Source organism: Eptesicus fuscus, chromosome 4, assembly GCF_027574615.1.
Source record: "Eptesicus fuscus isolate TK198812 chromosome 4, DD_ASM_mEF_20220401, whole genome shotgun sequence".
NCBI lineage: Eukaryota > Metazoa > Chordata > Mammalia > Chiroptera > Vespertilionidae > Eptesicus > Eptesicus fuscus.
This window is the reverse complement of record NC_072476.1, coordinates 108,311,528-108,331,837: the sequence shown is the minus strand read 5'-3', so window position 1 is coordinate 108,331,837 and position 20,310 is coordinate 108,311,528. Positions and strand designations below refer to the sequence as shown.

At 39.7% G+C, this 20,310-nt stretch overlaps 1 long non-coding RNA gene across 1 annotated transcript in view; it reads left to right on the top strand.

The window, feature by feature from the left end:
- The first annotated feature begins 498 nt into the window (after nt 1-498).
- The window catches only part of LOC114227538 (uncharacterized), a 31,940-nt gene continuing 12,128 nt past the window's right edge, over nt 499-20,310 (top strand). Inside the window, exon 1 of the long non-coding RNA XR_003613585.2 lies at nt 499-703. This is a non-coding gene — a long non-coding RNA (uncharacterized LOC114227538). The remainder of the gene's footprint in view (nt 704-20,310) is intronic.

The window sequence follows — 20,310 nt, the reverse complement described above, 5'->3', positions numbered from 1 at the left end:
TGGCTCAGTGGATAGAGTGTTGGCCTTTGGACCAAAGGGTCCCGGGTTTGATTCCGCTCAAGGGCACATATCATGATTTCAGGCTCCTCCCTGGCCTGGGCCCTGGTCAGCCCATGCAGGAGGCAACCAATCAATATGCTTCTCTCACACCGATGTTTCTTTCTGTCCTTCCTACTCTCTTCCACTCTCTCTAAAAGTTCAATGGAAAAATATCCTCAGGTGAGGATTAACACACACACACACACACACACACACGCACGCACACACACACACACACACACACACACAGAGAGAGAGAGAGAGAGAGAGAGAGAGAGAGAGAGAGAGAGAGAGAACCACAAACTCTTTTCTACCCCTTCCATTGATAAGAGGAGTCTAATTTCCCTTCCTGGAATTTAGGCTGGCCTTAGTGACTTAGAATGCAGTGGAAGTTATGTTCTGGAATTTCTGAGGGGCTTGGTCATAATACTGCTTTGCAGCTTCTGCTTGGACCTCTGGGAAACCTTGCTCTCAGGAAATTTCCTCTCGGGACACTCCCTCTTGGAAGTCAGCACCATGCTTTGAGGAAGTCCAAGTGGCCCCATGGAGAGGCTTATATGGAGGTTAATTGCGGCCCACTGCTGACAGTCCAGGTTAAGCTCCCAGCCAACAGCCAATGCCAACTTGCCAGTAATGTCATTGACTCATCCTCCATGACTCCTAGGTCAGTTGAGTCTTCAAATGATTGTAGTCCTAGCTTATATTTGATGGTAGCTTAGCTGGTATCACAAGATACTTCATTTCCTAGGACTGTCATAACGAAGTATCACAAACCGTGTGGCTTAAAACAATAGACAGTTTGCTTTCATAGTTCCTGAGGCTGGAAGTATAAGATCAAGGTTGTCAGATGGGTGAGGATCCCCTAGAAAGCTCTAGAGAAGAATCCCTTCTTGCCTCTTTCAACTTCTGGTGGCCCCAGGTGTTCCCTGGCTTGTGGCAGTGTCACTTCAATCTCTGCTTCACAAGGCTTTCTTCTGTGTTTGTGTCCCCCTGTGTCCTCTCCTCTCCTCACAAGGACACCACTCATTGGATTTAGAACCCACTCTAAATCGAAGATATTTTGCTTTGAGATTCTTAAACTAATTATATCTGCAAAGACACTATTTCCAATGAGGTTACATACCGCGTTCTGTGGACATGAATTTTGGAGGACACTACTAAATTCACTTCAGATGCAAACAAGAATTGTACAGTCAAGCTCTTTCTGAAATTCATCCACAAAGTCATAGTCATAAAAAAAATGGTTGTTTTAAGCCACTGAGTTTTGTAGCAATAGAACGAAATGTCTTACTATTTTATGGCATTGCCTCTTTTCACAGAACCTGTAATATTGAAGACTTGCAACATATATTACAAAGAGTTATTTTAAAAACTATAATCTACATTTGCAAACAATTGTATTCTTTATTTACCTCATGGAAAATTATATTTGTGAACTACCAAGCACAGTAGACATCAACATCTGTTAAGTCTTTGTATTATTAATATTGCTAGACCCACAAAGACTTATTTAAAAGTATATATTTTTTAAATAAAAATATCTTAATCCTGTCTCTATACTCTTGAGCTAAGTCTCTAAATACGGGTATATGTTTATTTGTATATTTGTTTTTCATAACCTCTTGGGGTCACTCCAAAAATTCAGCCTTGTCCTTGGTATGCGTATGAGAGCACATCCTGAACTATGGAAGGATATGCTAACTTGGCATCAGTCACATACATGTTACCAGTTCTACCAGAAGGAAGGTGTAGGAATCCCTTTCCACGTCCCGCGTGGTTCAGGGTTCCAGTTCAGGGTTCGAGTTCTGGAGAAGGACCGCACACAAATGAAAAGAGACTTGAAGAAATTCAATTTGGTGAAATGGGGGGCCAGGCAGTAGTCCACCTCTAGTGGGAGAACTACTCTGGCCCTGCCATCCCTTTTATTGAGGCTTTGGGGAAAACATCTTAGTCAAGATAAACAGAAATATACAGGTAGCCCTTAGGCAGGAAATAACTGAAACTTACATGGGACAAACCAAGGTGGAAGCTGCTTCAGCTAACAATATCTCAACTAAAGGGTGAGTGGTTAGAGCAATTAAGGTTGTTGACCAGCCTTCCTGGCTTCCTGTCAACATCTCTCTTTTAGTGAAACTGATTTGTTTCCGGCACCTCCCCTGTTTTCTTTTCTTAAAAAATCTTGCATATGCAGACTAGAAATAAACACGTAAGAACAAAAAATGAGACAAGCAACAATGGCTATGCTGAGAGTCAAATGAAATCAGTCTGCAGTAAGTTTCTTTCTGGGCCAACAGTTTTTGAATCCCAGTTTCAATGTCCAACAGTTTTTTGAGAACATGTCAGCAATGGTATCTGGATGGTGGACAGATGGTGGTAATGCAGGTCCGACCTTTGGTTTGGTCCTGGGCAACCTGCAGTGACGCACAGCTGCTGACGGCTAGCATGGCAAGATGTCGTCAGTGTCTTCCATCTCTGGACTGTTTTTCCTCTTATCTTCATAGTTGGAGCATTCCTGTCGATTCCTCTCTGTTGCAGGAATCCACATCGTCTTGGAGTTGTTTTCTGAAAATATACAAACATATTCTCGACCAAAAGTTAATAAAGGAATCTTTTCTATAAATTTTACTTTGGGATCCTTTTTATTTGAGCCCAAATGATTTTCCTTTGGCTTATTTTGACACCATGTGTGTTTTTTCATAGGTGTCCTGCTCTTAGTAAACAAATGAAAATTAGCTTTCAAAGAAAAAAATTTTTTCTGGATATTTTCCTTACATAATATTTTTCCACTATCCCCCCTTTTTTGATATAATTATTCGGAGGCTTTTGGAAAATTTTTATAATACAGTCTTGATCACTTTAAATTTTAATTTTTTGTACAAAAATATGACTGTTTTAGGTTCATTGCATGTTAAGCAATGTTACCATGAAATGAACTACCAAAAGAATTTGTAGTTAATACTGTAGAAACAGCTTTTTGTCCAGTATAATTTTTCTTGAATATTTACTTATTTCAATTAGCCAATTTAAATTAATCTGAAAATTTGACTATTTTACTGTCAAATTTAATAATCTAACAATAATCTTAGTTTACCCTGTGAGTATTAATGCAAAGGATTATTTGCATCCTTGAAAAGGCTGTAAGCATTCCTGGTATTAGACTGGATTTAGATATAGGGCAACTGTTGTCAGCCAAGTCTCTGTTGCCTGGGTCTCAATCTGAGCTGGACAAGTCTTTGTCGGCCACCTGGGTCCCGATCTAAGCTGGACATGGGAAGCGTGAAGCAGCCATGGGGCAGGAGACCTCCCTCAGAAGGGGCTAGTGTTCAAGCCCCTGCAATGTTGGGGGGGTGAGGATCTGTGCCCCACCTCTGTTGACCCCCAAGTTCTCTCCTGATGGCCCCTCTGCGACTGTGCCTGTCTTAGGTTGTTCCTTCCTTGAGGAATCTTACCCGTCTTTGACTAACCAGCCATCCTCCGGGGCCAAGCACGGTGACGTGAGGTTCAGTTTTGTCTCCTTGGTAGCCTATGCCCCTATGGCCTCCATGCCCAGCACCTGCTTTGGGATCCCCTCGCCTGCTGGCGGAGCCCTGGCATTGATCACATATCTTGGGGAACCCAGGTTTCTTCTCCAGGGAGGGCCCAGCTCACGCCATTGTGCGAGAGACAGATCCATGGTACCAGCCACCACAAGGCTTCAACCTCAGCAGGAACAGAGAGCTCAGGCAACAGTTGTGGGCAATTGGATTGTGAGAAGTGGGTCCCTCTTGGCAAAAAGAGCAAGAAGGGCCAATGTAGAATGCTCAAGTGCCTTCCCAGGGGGCCTTCCACACCGTGGAAGGAATTAAATCCTTTCATGTGCTTTTAAATTGCTGCCAAATCATTCAAAGAATTAGTTTGTAAGTTTGTTTTAAAATATGCTGTTGTAAAATATCAAAAATTATAATGACATTGTAGAATAATATCATGTAAGGATTTTCTTTGCTCTAGGCCATGGCAATTCAATTTTAAACTGGAAGAAATATTTAGTTACTTCATTTTTGCCCTTCTTAAGAGGCCAAAAGCTTCATAACATTTAAAATATATTTATTAATTTTTGTTTGATAAGGCTTTGAAAAAAGACCTAATATACATGCAATTTCAAGTATATTAGATCTTTTTTAAAAGATTTCCTTTAAGAAGAGAGAGTCAATTTGTTGTATTACTCTGGGCCCTTGGAGCTTTCCAAGAATCATCTCTGTTAAGAACTTGAAATTTTAACATGGTAAAAAAACCATCAAATATATATATATATCCATATATGATTTCAAGATTATAATACTTTTTATAATTATCCTAAGATATCAATTAGATTTTAAACTAGTTTTTGCGTAGAAAAATTTTGGTTGGGAATCACAAAATTAATCCTCTTTTTTAATTAGACCAATAATAAGCAACTTATTTTGAATTCCTAATTATTAGAGAAAACACAACATTTTATTTTCTCAAAAATAAGTTCTTATACTTTAGACATATGATTACCACAACCACATTGTCTCCCAATTTAATTTGCACTTTGAACTTTTAAAGCTGGCAAGTCAAATATTTAGCATTTTGTCATTTCAAAATATCTAAACCTTTAACTTTACTATTTATATAATTAAGCAAACTTCCAAAAAAAATGTTTTGCTGCCACAGGAGTTTGGAGGAAGTTTGTAGTCATTCAAATGCAAATTACCACATTCCTCAGCATACTGGGAGAGTGGGCTTCCATATTGGATCTCCACGTGTCTCCCTTCCTTCCCCACATCCTGCTTACTTTGAGGGAAGCAACAGCAACAGATCTGGCTGAATTTCTTTTCATGCTTAAAAGATAGACAGATCTTAACATTTTTCTTTCTTTTTCGCTTTCCAAAGTAATAACTAGCACCTAATTTGGCCAAGATTTGAATTTCTCTGTGAGTTCTTTTATAATTTTTAAATGAAACCTTAAGTAATCTCATTGCAGGAGAGCAGATAGCCTTGCCTTCTCCTGCCCCCTTTGAATTTCTCCACACCAGAGGCGGCTTCAGCAGTGGAGTCTCACTTCTTATTACAGATCTTAAATTCCAAATACAAACTAAGATTTTAATTTGAACAAGAAACTACATTCTTTAAGCATGCAAACCAAAACTCCATAATCAAGTTTACTTTATATTTATAACCTAATTCTTCCCCATTAGCCTGGCTGAAAAAGAAGTTCCCACCCTACTTACAGTTCGAGACTCTGCTGCTGGCCGTGGGCTTTTGTGTGCGGTGAACTTCCCTCACCTTTTTCCGGTGAATTTTCCACACCTTTCCTCGGTGTACTTTTTCCTTCCTTTGCTCTTAGGCGAAAAACACCTTCTCCTCCAGAAGTCCCTGTTTGGGCGCCAGAATGTAGGAATCCCTTTCCACATCCTGCGTGGTTCAGGGTTCCAGTTCAGGGTTCGAGTTCTGGAGAAGGGCCGCACACAAATGAAAGGAGACTTGAAGAAATTCAATTTGGTGAAATGGGGGGCCAGGCGGTAGTCCACCTCTAGTGGGAGAACTACTGACTACTCTGGCTCTGCCATCCCTTTTATTGAGGCTTTGGGGAAAACATCTTAGGCAAGATAAACAGAAATATACATGTAGCCCTTAGGCAGGAAATAACAAAAACTTAATGGGACAACCCAAGGTGGAAGCTGCTTCAGCTAACAATATCTCAACTAAAGGGTGAGTGGTTAGAGCAAATAAGGTTGTTGACCAGCCTTCCTGGCTTCCTGTCAACATCTCTCTTTTAGTGAAACTGATTTGTTTCCGGCAGGAAGGCATCTTTGGTTTGTGTGGGTATGTAGATGTGTGTGTGTATGTGCGTGCGTGTGTGTATGTATGTATGTGAGTGTGTGTGTGTGTCCAATTGCATAACAATTAACAACACAGGCACATGTCAGCTACTGTGTTCTCTCTTATAGTTTACTTAACTAATTCAGAAGTGGAAAATCATCAGACTACTGAATATATGTCTTGGACTTGATATATCCAGTGAGCTGATCTAAAATCTAATCCAAGGGATAACATTATTCTGCTCATTGTTTTTGGACATATCAAACAATTTCCCAAACCTAAGGGTTAAGTCACCAAGAATAGACCATCTAAAGGATTAGGGCTAAAGAGCAGACAGAGAACTTAGAACAATGTTTATATTGCTTGGTTTAAATCACAGAGGTTTTCTAAAACCACAACCCAACTGAAGAGCATGGTCTGGTGAAAGTCTAGTAAAATATAAGAAATTGCTCAGTCATCTCCCTCCTGCCCAGCGTCTCTTTAATTCTCTTGGTATATGTCTTCCTTTCTTCCTCAGTGCAGTATCTCAGTTCCATTTTTATCCTATTCCATTCTTGGTCTGTTAACTTTTTCCTAGTGACTTTTGTCCTTCCCATTTTTTTTTTCATGTTAACCCATTTGATACTTTCATTTAAGTGTCAATTCATAAGAAATTGCAGTATTTTTCAAATGTATATAGTATCTATAATGACTATTTTAAAAATTCTTAATTTTTCAATAGTTATCTCAAAGAGTAATGTAAAATTGTTGAACTAAATTACATTATTTATATCTCTATGTCTGATAATTCTGATAATTTATTTTTGCTTCAGGCCAACTACTTTTATGTTTTAGATTATATGCTTAATTATGCCATACTTAAAAAAAAAGTTTTTCCAATACATAAGAACATAAGTACCATATCCTTTTTTTGTTTGTTTATTTATTTTTAAAAAATCCTCACCCAAGGATATTTTTCCATTGATTTTTAGAGAGAGTGGAAGACAGGGAGAAAGATAGAGAGAAACATCAATGTGAGAGAAACACATTGATTGGTTGCCTCCTGCATGTGCCCTGACCAGGGCCAGAGCTGGGGAGGAGCCTGCAATTAAGATACATGCCCTTGATTGGAATTGAACCGGGGACCCTTCAGTCCACAGGCCGACACTCTATCCACTGAGCCAAACCGGCTAGGGTGGTACCATATTCTTTTTAGAAAGAAAACACATTTCATTAATTGTTATTACTTTAGGAAGACTCATTTTGAATTTGTAAAGAGCCCCAATTAAATATGTATGCATTTTTTTCATGAAATTTTAAATTTTTATGTAAGAAGAGAAAATTGTAATGAGGCCAACACTCTCAACTAGTAGAGGTCTTTAGAGACCTAATTTGTAGAAATAATAAAGTGTATAAGGGCATGTAATAAAGTATGAAGCATAAAAATTTACTCACCAGAAATTCTTCAAATTTCTCAAAAAATGCATTCAAAATGAAATAATTATACTTTCAGTGTAGACTTATCTGCTGAGAAAAGGCAGGGAACATGGATCTGCTGGGGCCTCCAGCTGTCCTAGAGTGACCCCATATGGCCTTTAAGTGTGAGTAGAGTACAAGAAGTTAGTTATTTAATTGTTGGTTTAAATGTGAATCCGGTTTTACATTTGAAATTTTTATTGTTGATTTTATTTTATTTTTATTTTGTAAGAAGAAATGGATTATTCAGCCAAACTTCACCAATTTACTCAGAGTAGGTCTGAATTCAGGATTGTCTTTTCACTAAGAACAAAGACATTTCAATGAATGGTCATCACAAAAACAAAATTAGAAGGTGATTAAAACACCAAATGAAAAACCCTGGCTTTTTTTCATTCAAAGAACTGCCCTTCAGCAAACAAAAATAGTTCCAATCTATGTGCTCCATCTATAATAATAAAAGGGTAATATGCTAATTAGACCAAACGTCCTTCCAGGTGTCATTCCAGATGTCCTTCTGGACGAAGTTGGGGCTGAAGCAAAGCAGCCCAGGTCCCGGGTGCCAGAGAGAAGCCAGTGGCTGGCAGTAGGGGGAAGGAAGGCCTACTCTTACATGAATTTTTATGCATCTGGCCTCTAGTATTTAAGTAAATGTGCTGATATTTATAATATATATGAGATGCACTCTGAGTTGTAGGGAAAAAAACCACAGAGGTTAATTATTTCACATACAGTATGAGATCAACTCAATTATACCCCAAGAAAGACTGAAAATTCATAAAATTTTGTTTCATTTTGGAGAATTTATAGTACACAAAAGAGACCTTTTCCTTACTCCCCAAATTAGAGTGTGCCTCACAGAAGTTGTCATTAGAGATTCAAACAAAGAATAACCAAAGAAGTGAATAAGAGTAAACTTTAAACTCTCAATGTCCTAAACTAAATTATTCAGGCATCCCCGACCCCTTTTCCAAATCTGGCTATTACACTGAGTCAACCTTCTAACTGGCCAGGGTACTTGAAGTCTCATAACGAGCTTCTTGGTTTATACACAATCAAGTTGATCATGAAACACTTTTTCTTTAGTTTTATCCATTTCCATGATTTAGAACCTCATCCTCTCATACACAGATGCTTCAGACAGATTCTTTCATCATCTATCAAATCTACCTCCTGCTTTTTAAAATCTTGATTTCATCATGTCATTCCCTACAACCTTCAGTGGCTCCCTGTTTCCCAGCCCATTAAGTCTTACTTTTCTGTGTGGCTTTCAGGAATCTTCATTGTATCTACAATATCTCTGTTGCACTTACTACTTCTCCTCAGATTGGAATTCTATATATTAGTAATTCTATGTATTGCCCTCTATTTCTAGTAATACATTCTATTTATTTCTTAGGCCGTATCATAGTTCATTTTGTTTCAGAAAAACTCAACCCTTTCTGTCTCCATTTACCTCTCCTCAAACACAAACTCAAGTCTCGCCTTTCTTCCTGATCTTTCTCGCTCTTCCATCTCTCCTTTGGCCTGCCCTTTTGCACGCAATTTGGTTCTCACTGTATGTACTCCAACTGAGAGCCCTATATTGCATCAGGTACAATCACTTCTTTCCTCCAGTGAACTGAAGTTGCTTGAATTTAAACTTCAATTCTTCTTGAAAGTCTTCCCAAATTACACCTTTCACCTCCAATTTAGATCAGGCCCCCAAATGATATTCTCCTATCACATGCTATGCTATTCCATAGTGGCACTCACCACACTTGCTTGTTCATTCCCAATTGGGCCATGAACTCTGTTTATGGTGGCAATCTAGTCCATCCACACTGCGCATCCTTGTATCTCGAGGACCATTGTGTCCCATAGAGCCTGGCACACAGTAGGTGCTTTAATAACATTACTTGACTTATTGTCAATCTAAAGACAAGGGCCATGTTCTCATTGTTTTTCTTTTTTTTTTTTCTTTTTTTGTATTCCCCCAAATAGTTGTTAATGTAAAACTTTTAAAAATTATAAAACCTTACCTTTAGACATGGAAAAATTATTAATAATAGTTGGGTTTATTTTTCATGCACCAGGGTAGAGATTCAAGCTCACTTTGAAAAGGAAATTATAAACATTATTATTTTTTTTAAATCTCCTTAGTAAACCACAAAGGAAAACAAGCCAACACACCCTGGGGGTTCTTGACTCACCTGAGGTGGGGCCTGAGCCTCCCCAAGTCTGGAAGCCAGATAAGAACAGTTCCTCTGCCTTGGTTTCCAGAAAAGAGCATGCTCTTCTGATCCTTAGCTGAACACAGAGTCTTAGGGAAAAGGTGAGGGCAGGGCATGAGCCTTGCAGTGAGGACATCTGACATGTCCAGCATCTGTAACTCCAGCCCGTGAGTCCTTCTGTACCTGGAACCTGGAACCCATCACTTAAAATACCAGCACAGGGAATGGCAGCACCTCATTTTTGGCTGGAAATCTTCAGGTACCCCGAGGTCTGAGGTTAATTTTTCTTCCAGGTGCCCATCCTAATATCTTAGGCACGAGTTGAGCTGATTTCACAATTCTGGAGCTTCCTCTAGCAAAACCTGAATTTTTGTGTCTTTTATTTTTTAATTAAAAAGACTTGTATCTCTTTATTCTTTTTGTTAACTCAAAATTTTGGAATTGCACTCTAGGGCCCATGTTTTAGAACTGTCTGGTTTAAACTATGTGTGTGAAGGGGGAGTAGAGGGGAAAAGATCCAGTTTCTTGAGGTCCTTCTAATGCCTATCTTCCCTTTCATTCTCCTGACCTTCCTAAATTTCTGAGCAGGAGTTCTTAACATGAGGGTCACGGGTAGCCCTGCAGATTCTTGGATCTGTGTATACAACTATCTAAAACTTCACGTGTACACTGTGTACAGCTCTCAAAGGAACCAACAAGCCCTAAAGACTAGGAACTACTGCTCTATAGGTTTATATGCTACCTTCAGGCTCCATCCTTGCTAGCCTTCTTTTCTCATCTTTTTTCCCCCCTCATGATCAAAGGATTCAACCTTAGCAAAAAAAACCTTATGCCTGATGTAAGTTTATAGGATGATTCATTCATTGGTTCAACAGGTAGAGTCGCTACTATGTGCTGGGAACTATTCTTGACACTGGAGATACAATATTAAACAAAATGGCTACAAGATGCGGTATTTGCTAAATGCCTACTCTTTATGAAGTATTTTGTTAAGTGGTTATCTCCTTTAATCCTCATGACAAATTTGTGAAATAGGTATCATTATTACATTACTTTATAGATAAGAAAACAGTGGCAGTAATTAATCCAGGTCCCCATAATTCAGTAAAAATGACTGTAGGGGCTGGAGGAACCTCTTCAAGTGAGGTCTTCAAATTATTTGAGGGACACAATGGAAGACTGAAGTCAACCAAGCCAAAAGCCCCAGTCCTAGAGAATGACCAAAACACCAGGGGCTATGATCCTGAGTAGTGTATGGTCCATTCCTCAACGTTCAAAAAGGTTAGGGAACTCTGGGCCTATCTAACAATGGAGAAATTAAGTAGGGTGGCAAAACTTCTTCCTAGTAAAAAAATTGAGGTGCAGGTGGTAAGCAGCAAAAGATGAAGTGTGGGATTTGGGGATAAAAGCCTCATTTGTTAGCCTCTGCGACCTGTATGGAAATTGCAGATGTTTCATCTTTGGCCAATTTTCTTCTCTGTCCTCAAATTCATGGACTCCTGATTATTTATCAGTCATCTTTCACTTCCCCACCTCCTCATGTAGGTTTCATCTTTACTTACAGGGGAATAACAGGTCCTACTAGCATAGCAACATCCGATTAAATCAACAACAGTATTTTTAGCCAGGCTTCATTAAAGATTCAGCACAAGGCCAAACTGTGTTAGTCATAACATCTGAGTAAAAAGCGCAGGTTCCCTTTTCATTCATTTTAATAAAAAAATACATTTACATATATTTACAATTGTCTCTGTGTACCCAGAAACAGTCTTTTCTGCAGCTTAGTCATGAAGCCACTTGCCAAAAGTCTATGTGTTCAAATAAGCTTTAGCTCTTACTTACAGCCACCTCTAATGGGGTACTTCCTCCTCCTCCTCCTCCTCCTCTTCTCTTTTGTCCCAGACATCTCCCATTTGTATGTTTCGTCCTGTTGTTTCCAGAGATTGAAGATTTTGTATATATATTGATTAAATTTCCATTAACTCATAAAATATTTTTAAATAATCATTATTTTCTTTGATAGCCTTTGACCAAGAGTCATCTGAGAAGTCTGGGGATTTGAAAATTAGACAAAGTGGATCTAGAACTGTGCTGTCCAACATGGTGGCCACTCAAAAGTGGATGGTACTACATGTGAAATTAGACTTTGGATATACAGTATTAGATTACTTTAAAATTAATCTCATTGATTGTTTTAATGTGGCTAACCACATTTTTAAAATTATACACTGTATATGTGGTTCACATTACATTTCTATTGGACAGTGCTGAGCTATACAGACCAATTTCTTTTCCATCACCATGCACAGCCGAACAAAAGAATGTCAGCCTGATACAGACTTAGGTATGCTGTTTACACACTGAATAAATAAATATTAATGTTTGTTCAGGCTGTACGTGGGAACTACCAATGCAGGTAAAATTTTAGATGTATATTATAGACTAAGTTAAGAGAAAATTTTTAAATCATTGTAAGTCACAGATATATTGAAATGATGAACATTATTTTAGTCTTTGTACTGGGCACTAGTTTCATATTACTTTCCACTGGACATGCTGAGAGTTATAATTCTAAATACTGTTCTGAGAAAATGTTTCTGAGAGGGGCTAAAACCTTGGCTATTTGCTCAATTTTGACCCTCTTAAAATTGACACATCTCATGAGATGGGACCAGTGATAAAGAGTCCATTCTAGACTGCTAAAGATGTTTTTAATTATTTATGGACTATGACCACATCACAAATCCACAGTGAAAATCACATGTGCCCACAGAGCTAATGTACCCTAGATGATCTTTTCATGAACATACACTAGTCAAATATTAATCCACAAATTAACACTCATGAATGCTTCCTTGTATACTAGAAAAATTGACTTATTGACCAGGTCTAGAATTTCCTTTTCACTCATAGCCAACTGTCCATGAGCTTGAACACATCAGATGTAATCTGACACTGATAAGGTATATTATGCACATCACATATATGTTTATACATAGACACACACACACATATACCATAAAATAATCAGGAAAATTAGGCATTCATGACTAATCTATAGACATTTATTGATTCCCTAGCATGTGGCCAGCATTACCCTAGGCATGTTTCTAAGTTGCTTGGACTCTAAGTTTCACTTATGCCAATGCCAAGGTGAAGGGCATTTTCCGGCTCTTTCCCTGTCCCTCTAAGACAGTGGTTCTCAACCTTTCTAATGCCGTGACCCTTTAATACAGTTCCTCATGTTGTGGTGACCCCCAACCATAAAATTATTTTCGTTGCTACTTCATAACTGTAATTTTGCTACTGTTAATGAATTGCAATATAAACATCTGTGTTTTCCGATGGTCTTAGGCTCTACAGCAGCGGTTCTCAGCCTGTAGGTCGTGACAGGTCTAAGCTGACCTGGTACCCTTGTGCCTAAGCTTGGGGGAAAGAAAGGCTGGTTATTGGACAAACAAAGGAGACTTTGGAAATCAAAGCCTGGGGCCCAACAGTGGTACCATAGGTGGCAGCAAACTCATCTTGGACGAATGTCCCAAGAGTCTTTACAACCCACTGTTAGAAAATACAGGCTCCTGAGTGAGATACCTGGGTTTGAACTCTGTTTCACTTCTGATTAGTTGGGTGATTTTAGGCATGTTACTTACCTAATCTCAGACTTAGTTTCTTCCTATGAAAAGTGAGGATAAGTATAGTTCCTATCTATTACAGTTATTACAAGAACTAGTAGCCCGTTTGCACGAAGATTCGTGCAATAGACCTTCATTCACCTGGCTGCCTGCACCAGTTTTCTGCCGGCACCGGGGACCCAGGCCTTGGCTGTGGCCACCACCTTCTACCATCTTTCAGGGTCCCGGCTTGGCCCTGGGCGGTGGCCTTGGGCTCGGCTGCACCCAGCGTCCCTGCTACCCGATCTCAGGAGTGAGCCGACCCCCCAGGTCGGCTCGCTCATGCGATCGGAGCAGGCACCCTGCTGGCGCCCAAGGCCCGGAAAGCCCCGGGCGGCTTTCCGGGCCTTGGGCTTCGCCACACCCCAGCTTCCCTGCAACGGTTTCCTGGTGGGCGTGGTTGATGGGCGTGGCTTGGTTGATGGGCGTGGCTTGGGCATAGCGAAGGTGCGGTCAATTTGCATATTTGTCTATTATAAGGTAAGATTAAATAGGTGATACCTATACGTACTTAGTTTAGCATAGTATCTGTATATGGTCAGTGTTCATTAAAGAAAAAATATTATTCCACCAGTTATTAAGTATTGAGGTAAGAGTCCTCCTTGTAGGCACCAGTTGGTTTTAAGAAGCCAACGGGAATTCAGCTGCATCACTGTTCTGCTCTGCCCGGGCTTTACCATGAGGCCCTTATTGCCAAGTGTTCATCTTACATTTTACATTGCAGGGACTGCCCTTTGAAAGGCTTTTCTTTTTCCAACCTATGAAGTTTGTGGTCCTTTCCCTTTATCTCCCCCCCCCCCCACCCTCCTCCTCTCTCTGTTCCTCTCCTTCCTTCTTCTTTTTCTTTTAAAAATACAGATTATAACATTGAGTTCATCGTTAGGTAATTCACTTAAGAAAACACTCAATTAAAAATGAACTGATTACCTTACTTGATTTGAACATTATGAAGAATTCTCTCTGAAAGTACTATTATAGTACAAGAATAAGTACCAAATCATCCCATAGCTCTGTGGAGCTGTGTTTTTATATGGATTACATGGTAAATAAACATAGCAGGGTGCCCATCAGAATTATACAATATCATGGCTTTGTTATGAGTTTGGGTATATTTTCAATATCAAGGATATTATGGATTTTAAGATATTCAGGCTAATCTCCACTCTGCTTGCTACCAATCCACTCAGAGTCTTCCAGCCTTGTTGATATAATAGGATTACTCACTATAATGCCCTTGTAGAAAGGGAAAGAGAAAAGGGGCCCCAGTAATTAGCCCTTAAAAAAAAAGAATTTATCAGATTAACCTGATTTATAGTTAGTTCATTAAAACTTTTTTTGGCTGAAGCCAATGGTTGCCATAAGACAACATGATTGGTAAGCATAACTATAGTTTACCCCATAAATAATTTAGTGCACACATACACACATACACACTTAACACGAACAAGCAAAATCACCTAACATTAACTTTATATGGGCTATTTTCTGAACTGGGGTCTTTCTTACCCTTTTTCATCATCAGAAGTGATTGTCTCTGAAAACATTTAGAACAAGCTGCGTGCGATCAAGTTTTACCGGTTGAGTGTTTGGCAGCCAGGACATTCTTTTTCACTCTAAATGTTACAGGCAGGAAGATGACTCTCGAACCATTCTACATGTATCTGGACAGTCAGCTTTCTAACAGACGATGTCTTTACATGATCTTTCAGCTGATGAGTGTAACCCACTGAGGCCTCACTAGACTGCTATCACTAAATGCCATGTGGTCGCGTCTGGTGGCTTCCAAATAAACCAGAAATAGCTAAGTTTGAATGCATTTCCTCCCAACATTATTTTTTCAGAGGGTCTATAATAGTTTTGATAGTCACTACAACCAAGCAGGAAACTGTTCCAGGTTTTTTAGAATCACCTCACCCAGCAAGCCTCACATGCCCGGGTATCAAATTCAGCGTCTTTGTCATTTCCCAGAGCACTTGGGTGCAGAATATTTTCAAGGAGGAAAGAAATATGAAGAGGCAAAGCCTTGACATTGGCAAAGCAAGAAGCTTCGTTTGGCAAGAGCCTGCCGTCCGTTGCTCATTTCAGTCATTGTTTCCCTGTCGGCAATGTCAGCACAGGGCCAAGAGTCTGGATCAGACAGTGAATGGGCAGTTGTTGAGAGGAAAGCTGTTGTGGATCCGCAGCAGCAGCACAATTTTTTGCCATTTCCTGGTGCTGCTTTCCAATGTCTACCTTCTTAGATACTCTCCAGAGTAGAAGCAGGTGGCATAGTGGCCTACAGGATATAACTTGGCATTTGCTACTGATGCCTCAGCGAAAAGCATCCAAGGTTACTTATTACCAACATGCAACTATCACTGCCAACATGATGGACTATCAAGCATGCTGTCCCCATCTCAAAAATAAAAACAAGACATCCTACAATCTGAAGAGAAGGACAGGAGATAACCTAGCCACATGGAGTAGATCGGGTAGCAAGGACTCTGGTCAACTGGCTCAACAGAGAGAGACAGCAGCGGGGCTACAGGCAGGAGGTGAGCAGCAGCGGGGCACTGAGCTCAAGGAGACGGAAGAGAGAAACAGGGGAGGGGACCAGGCCCAGTCATTACCGAGTCACTGAATCAGCCAGAGGTGGCCTGACCCTCTTGCCTGCTATTGTCATGCTATCCACAAAGAACACAGAAACCTGGAAGAACAAACAGTGGGCCTCCGCTGGGAAGATTCCAGCGGCATCATCTGAGGGAAAAAGGAAAAGGAAGCAAATATTGAAGGAGAGCAAAAGGATACAGCCCGTAACAGACCCCTGTTTACTTTCAGAAAGACAGTACATGCTGAAAGTATGCAAATAAGAATTACCTCTAATGACAGAATGACGCAAACACCCTTTTAAATTGTTTAACTCTTCACAGTCACCCAATTCAGTGTCTCCTTTCTGCTGGGATCTAGGACCATCCACATGGTTGTATTGGAAATAGTGCCTTTAAAGATGTAATTCAGGTAAAATGAGGTCATATGTGTGGGCCCTAATCTAATATGACTGGTAGAGTCTTTCATATAAGGAGAGGAGATGGGGACACAGACATGGGCTCACACAGAGCAAAGGTCATGTGAAGGCAAAGCAAGAAGATAACCATGTGCAAGCAAAGGAGAGGGGCCTCAGAAGAAAGCAGGCACTTTGAGCTTGGACTTTTAGTCTCCAGGACTATGAGAAATAGATTTCAGTAGCTTAGGCCACCCAGCCTGTGGTATTTTGTTATAGCAGGTCTAGCAAACTAATTCAGGCTTATAATAGACTCCTGATGGATGCGAGTTATTATTGCTAGTTTTCCCATTGAGACACCCCATAATAAATGTCTAAGCTGGGTAAACAAGACTGGCTCACAGTGGATGGCAAGCAACTCTTCACTGAATGAAATAAAAGGCATACATAGCAAAGTATGAATTCTTAAAATATCCCCAGCCAGCACACCGCAGTATTAGAAATTCCTGGCTCATTTAGGAGAAAGCACTAAAGAGTCCCTTTAAGATGCACATTAAGCCGTTATCCTCCATTAATGTCTCTGGACTAATCATTTAGAAGATTGTAGCTAGTTTCAGAGACCAGGCTTTTGAGAGGATAATATCCAGAGGAAATAAGTTTTCAAAGGGGAGAGGGAGAAGGGAAGTATGGAAGTGCAAGAGCATAGTGTACCCAACGAGGAAACTCCTCCATAGTGTTTCCAAAGAAAAAGAGATGGTGCCATGTGGTCACTGAGGTCAACAGGGCCCCTCTCCCACCCCCCATCTCGCCCCCCAAACGAAACAAAACAAAACATGAAGGTGCTGATAAAGGGATGCTGAAGGCAAAATTTCTCAACTCATAATTTGGCTGTAGAAGAGATTTGTCCCTTAGATACAGTATCAGTGTGTGTGTGTGTGTGTGTGTGTGTGTGTGTGTGTGTGTGTCTTCTCAAATTTCCTCTGAAGAATCAGAACAGTCACCATGAGTTATATTCATATTCAGACACTGAAAAGTTAAATGATACCTTGCTGGGCTACTAAGACACTCATGAGGAAATACATTGAAAACAGGAAGGCAGTGGAGACTAGCCACATGATAATAGAGACAAAGGAATTCCTACATGCAGAAGAAATCATGGACTCAGAAAACTCAAACTACTTCTTAAAAAGCCTGATACCACTGTCACTCATTTCTTCCCCAGGTCTAACTTAAATCCCAATCAATGCAAGTTAAGATTATGTCACCTTGGAGAGTACTTTTCCATGGTTTTCTTTAATAACTCTCCATAAACTTTAACTATCCTTTGACTCAGAGGAAGTTAAAATAAAATGAACTGAAGAAAAAAAAATGAAGTGAGAAAGTAATTAAAGTGAGTAAATCAAATGGTTCCTAAAAGCAGAGAACTTTTATCTGAGTGCAAGTCAACACAGTTAAAGCAATTATTCCGTGTGGTTGGGTTGTCAAGAAATAGCAAAACCTGACATTTTAAACTGGAAGGAAACCTAGAGACATCAATTTCATTATTTACAAAATGATGAGGTTGGATTGTACAAATCTAATGTTCATTTCAGCCATATTATTTTTGTGATTCTGTAACTTTCTTTAAATGTTTCTGCTTATCAGGTATTAGCAAAGATTGGCCAAATGATGATAGCATTAAATGACGAAGCATATAATTCTAAATTATCAAGAGGACTCAGTGCTAGGTCAGATCATTTCCAAATAACAAGTTCAGTGTCCTCCATTTGGCTTTCATTTTTTTATACGATCAGCCCCAACTGAGGTGTGAGGTCATTTCTTGGACAGCGAGTTCCTTTAACTTTAGTTCACCGAATCTGAGTTTCATTTAAGACTTTCTCTTTGTTGCCCATTTTATGACAGTTCCAACATAGTCACCAGTGACACCTTCTGCATCTGGTACAGACTATGGAACCCAAGATGCCACGAAGCAAACAACTGTGATCCCCCTGGTGGAAAAACTTTCCATTCCAGTGACGTATCTAAGACACTGTTTTATAAACTGGTGATAAAAAGAAATCCTCAGCAAGAGCACATACATGATTGCAAAATGACCGTCACAAAATATATCTCAAACACAACAGCTTGCTTTAAAAAGTAATTTAAAATGCTTCAGATCTTAAAGTCAGCAAAAGAAAAACAACAAAACATGAAAATCAATGGGAATTAAATCTTCAGTTCTCCTTATGTTTTGTTGGAATTGAAGATAGGACTGTTGGTGGCTTTGGACTGTCTAGCACCAAAGATGAAGACCCATTTCAATCAAGTATAGCTAGCAAGTTTCTTGTGGGTGAGAGCCATGCCTTGTTCATCTTTGTATCTTCAACAGAATTTCACATAAAACATAGAGGCTTTTAATATACATTAGTGGAATACATGAAATAAAGAGTTACTCTTGTAAATTGGGATCTTTTAGAAGCATTAGAAATTTATCTAAGTAGAACTGGTTTTGAAGGGCAATTTTCCTTGGGGATTATTTTGTCTTACACTGGCCTGAACTGGAAATACTAGCAGAACAGAATGAATTAAAAATGGACTTGAAAAAAAAAAAAGATAAATGTAATTAAAATAGCATTGAAATATTAGTTTTTGGCCTATCTCCTGTTATATGAAATATGCTGTGAAGTGTTAAACAGTTCCATTAAACTAGAGTTAAACATGGTTGGGACACCCATTTGGTTTGTTATTACACACTAGAGGCCCGGTGCACAGATCTGTGCACTGGTTGAGTCCCCCGGCCTGGCCTGCACCCTCTCTCAATCCGGGACCCCTTAGGGATGTCGGAGAGCTGGTTTTGGCCTGATCCCCACAGGCCAGCCTGAGGGATCTCACAGGTGCATGAATCGGTGCACCAGATTTCTAGTACGCATACAAGATCTCTGGTTAATCTCTTCCCATTCTCCCCCCTTCCCTCTGAGATTTATCAGTCTGTTCCATGTTTCCACGCCTGTGGTTTCCATTCCTGCGCTGAGCGTCTGGCCCCTGGTGGTTGGTACGCATCATAGCTACCAGCTGGCTAGTCAGTTGGTCAACCAGTTGCTTAGGCTTTTATGTATATAGATTTGCATATGAAGTTATATGATCATATGTAATATATCCATTAACAGCTAGGACAGAGTAACTGAAAGGGAGAGTATTTATGTCCTTTTTGGGAATGGGTTGCTTAGCTTGCCCTCTCCATTTCATGCTTTTGAACTTGAGAAAGTTGAACATGCAACCAAGAGGGCTATGTTGACTAGCCCAGTTTTAGGAAGGAAGTGTTGGGTGGAAGTCATAAGCCTTTCTAAGACATTGCAGACCAGGTGCAGGTTGAATTATGATTTGTTTCTTGCTACTGCAACCTTAGTGTGACATATTAATTTGAAAAATGATATTGTTCCTTATTATCATCCTCCCTGAGAGGAAAACATTCAACAAAACAGATGAAAATTATTTTCCAGGTCCCATGGGGTTTCTGATTCGTGTTATTGAAAGAAAATCTACATGTTTTACTTCTCTGAAATGTGTAGTAATCCCAATATTCAAAATAGGCATCTTTTGTGCTCTGCTTTCATAACAATACTCCTGGATAATTGAAATCAACAATCTAGTTGTTGTTTTTTTACAAAAACACCTACCATTTAATCCATCAAACTAGAATGAGGATTCACTTGCTTGAATAATTCAAGTATGGCATTTAAATCAGGCACATTATGCAGTTTTCCCTCCTGCTGAGGGGCCCGTGCACTTGGGAGAACATACAGATCTTGTTGCTTCTTGATAAAGTCAGAGGAGCTTAGGTAGAATGTAGTGATGCTTAACGCTCATTGGTTTTGCCTCTGGAGCCACAAGGCTGTTACCATGACTACAAAACTGCAGTTGCTACGGCATCCACAGACTCATCTGGTGTCAAGGCTTCTGGATAGCCCAGCACAAAAGCTATTCCTTTAGGTTGTTTTCAAGAAGACTTTGAATAGTAGTAGAGAACTAAAATAATTCCAGGTAAACAAGGTTCCTATACTTTCCCATGTAGACAGAAAGCTCTTCTTCAAAGTGGGAGTAAATGATCCAAACCCATTGCTCCCAATTAGCCCATCAGAAAAATAAAACA